Genomic DNA, 3,600 nt, shown 5'->3' with positions numbered 1-3,600 from the left:
GGTTGATTCTCATAGAAATTTGGAAACAGATCCAACAGATGATGGATAGATACAAGAAGAGGTGAGTCACAGATTACAGACATTAAGAAGGGTAGTTAGGTGCGTGCAAAAGATGGAAAGAGACTTGCATTGGCCATGGGAGCCAAGGTGGGATTATACAGAGAATTTGCTGAGTGAACTCTCCGTCATGGAAGTGAAGTGTAGATACTGAAAGGGAATTAAAGAAAAGGGTGTCGAAGCTACTGAGATGAACTATTTGCATGGTATGTGTGTGTGTGTGTGAGAAGAGTTGATAGGCTGAGAAATGTGGAGATACGTAAAAATAATAAACAGTTTATAGAGTAGGAGGAAGGAGCGTTCATGACGTTTTGAGATGGTTTGGTCATGATTAAGGAAAGGAAAACGCTAGGTTGTGAGAAGAGATCGTCATTCAGCAGAGGAAGGAGAGGATTACCTAGAGAGTGCTGGATCGGTGGCGGGAAAGATGTTTGTAAGGGTCGAGATATCCACGAGAAGAAAGAGCACATGCAAGATAGAGGCGCATGGCTGAGTATATGTAGGGGAATTCGATATTCTGCTGATGAGTCGTCTGTGTAGGCGTATAAAATGGCTGAAGTCAGGAAGTTTTCCGCACATGGGGTTCATCCACTACTCTGCCGTTGAAGTATAAATTCACTGCAGAGTAGTGGATGAACCCCATGTGGCAGTAGCTATTGTGTTAATTTTTCTTCGGAGCCATCGTCTGCTGTAGAAAACGGCATGATGTAAAAGTATTCAGTCAGATTTACATTTTCCCATTGTATTTCCAGAACTTATTGCTCGGGAAAAGATATTATTGCTCGTCAAAGATAATAAGAAATGCAGAGTAAAGATTGTTACAAAGTTGTATTCGTCACAAACTTAAATAGCAGCTCCATGGACAAATTTAGAGGATATAAAAGAAATATGAAGTAAAACCTTTGCCACAAGACATTTTACCGGGATGTTTTGCATAAAAACCAGAAAAAGTTGTTTGTCCTTTTATCGTAGCCTTTTGACATCCCACGCAAAGCAGATTCTCGCTCATTCTGACACTCGCCAAAAGAAAGTCGTAATTTGCGCATGTAGCGAAGCGCTCATTTTTTTTAAACTTTAGAAATAGTCAGGATTAATAAGCAGATGTAAAGAATTTTTTGGATGGTAAATAAATTAAATATATGCCTATGGATTTTTCCAAGTCTCAGATTTGATGAAAAATTTTATTATTTGAGAAGGTTTGCACCGAGAGTTAAATCTGGTCACTCGAAAGGATTCAATGTTTAAAGCACCGGGGCAAAATAATGAACGCATATGTTATCCTAGACATATGTGAAGTTTTAAATACTGTTCTATCACACCTAATTACAGAAAACGCAGTCTAATAGATTTAAACGAATAAATGTGTAAATTAATCCATATGAAAGGAAAACCACTTTTTAAAGTACTTGTAGCTTTTTCCTGAGCATATTTGTGCAAGTATCAGTATTAGTAACTGTTACTCGTGATATTGGGAAGAAATTGCTTCCTCTGAAATATCTGAAGGCACCAAGGAATATTTATTCCATTTGTAATAGTGTTTTACTTTTACCGTTTCAGACGTAGCAGAGAATGCAGGTCTCCTTAGATAAGGAATTTAACCTCGAGAGAGAGAGGGAGAGAGGCCACTGCTTATTCTTTTCGCAAATATAGCAGAGATGTATCTTTGGCTCTCTCTCTCTCTCTCTCTCTCTCTCTCTCTCTCTCTCTCTCTCTCTCTCTATATATATATATATATATATATATATATATATATATATATATATATATATATATATATATATATATATATATATTTATATATATACACAGGATATATACATTCATACTTATATACATATATTTATATATATATTATATACATTTATACATAGACTACACACATATATACATATATATATATGTATATATATATATATATATATATATATATATATATATATATATATATATATATACATTCAACATTAGGCGGTTTTCTTTACATGGGGGTGGCGTCCACGAAAAGAAAATACTGAGATCACTGCCAGATTCACAATAGAACAGCTTCATCAACGATTCAACAGTTTAAGTGTGAATGTGGCAGTGACCATTATCTTTTCTCTTCTCGGAACTACCGCTTGTTAGGCTTAATTCTGAAAAATATATATATTATATTATATATATACATATATATATATGTATATAATATATACTCTGCATATATGTATGCATATCCACAAATACAAAATTTAAGACACTGAACTAAATTTAATCATTCCTCTGAGTTGTTATATAATTCTAGGTGTAAATTGCTTTGGTTCGACATACAGCGCCTGTTTGTTATTCAGAAATATAAAATCTCTCTCTCTCTCTCTCTCTCTCTCTCTCTCTCTCTCTCTCTCTCTCTCTCTCTCTCTCTCTCTCTTATAACGTTAGTTGTGCACACACATATATGTGTATGTATGTATAAATAAATACATACTTACATACATGAATAAATCATGTGTGTGTGTGTGAGCGAGGGCAGGTGAATGAGGAAATAAAAACATCTTGAAGAATTTCTTCAAAATCATAATTAAATGTAGGAAAAATGGGAAAATCTCATTTGCCCGCCAAATCATTTTTAGAGTAGCATCCAGCAATTAGTATATAGTGAATTAAACATCCTTCCTTAAAGTTGAAAAAATGGACAATTAATTCACAAGAATTCCCCTAAAAACTCGATAATGACGTCTTCTGGCAACTTATCAAGGTGACGCTTTTTCTTCTAATAAGGATGGGTGTAGTCTTCCTACGCGCAGGAGTTTTTCAGTCTTCGAAAAACTTCTCGCGCTCGTTCTGCCAATGGCTGCGCTCGCTTCGTTTACCCTTCTTCCTCTTCCTCTCTGCTCTTCCTGATCTTCTTCTTCTTCTTCTTCTTCTTCTTCTTCTTCTTCTTCTTCTTCTCGTTATTTTTAATTTCTTTTTCTTCTTTCAGATTATGCTTGCGAGTCTGATCTTGATGATGGCAGTCACTTGCAGAGTCTTTGCTGCTCCCCAACTCAGGCAGCCAATAAACAACCCGACAGCTATTGTGAGTATCCTGGCTGATGACCCTTTGCAGGTTCCATCATTGTTCCGTTGTTTTACTCGTTCGTTTTCACATCATTGTCTTTTATTTTTATTGTAACAATTGGAAAGTTGAACTTTGGGTTTAGTTTGATTTTTCATTAAAACTCTTACTTACACACACACACATGTGTGTGTGAGTATAATATATATATTATATTGTGTGTGTACATATTATGTGTATATATTATATATAATTTGTCTTTGTCTGTGTGTGCATGTGAATTAATTTTCATACATAATGCTCATATAAACTTTGCGATAATGAACTAGGATTTCAGCCTTTAAGTATACTGCATTACCATATCTTCAGGTATTAACCAACTTCACTCTCTATGCAAGGGAATTTGGTTCAAGATTTGATTTCATAATATATTTTCCCTGTCTATTAGAATCATCTAATACACTACCAACAATATCTATAGATGTACAGACGTAACGAAATGTTAGCAAAAG

Source organism: Macrobrachium rosenbergii, chromosome 4, assembly GCF_040412425.1.
Source record: "Macrobrachium rosenbergii isolate ZJJX-2024 chromosome 4, ASM4041242v1, whole genome shotgun sequence".
NCBI classification, from domain to species: Eukaryota; Metazoa; Arthropoda; class Malacostraca; order Decapoda; family Palaemonidae; genus Macrobrachium; species Macrobrachium rosenbergii.
This window is presented reverse-complemented; position numbering follows the sequence as displayed.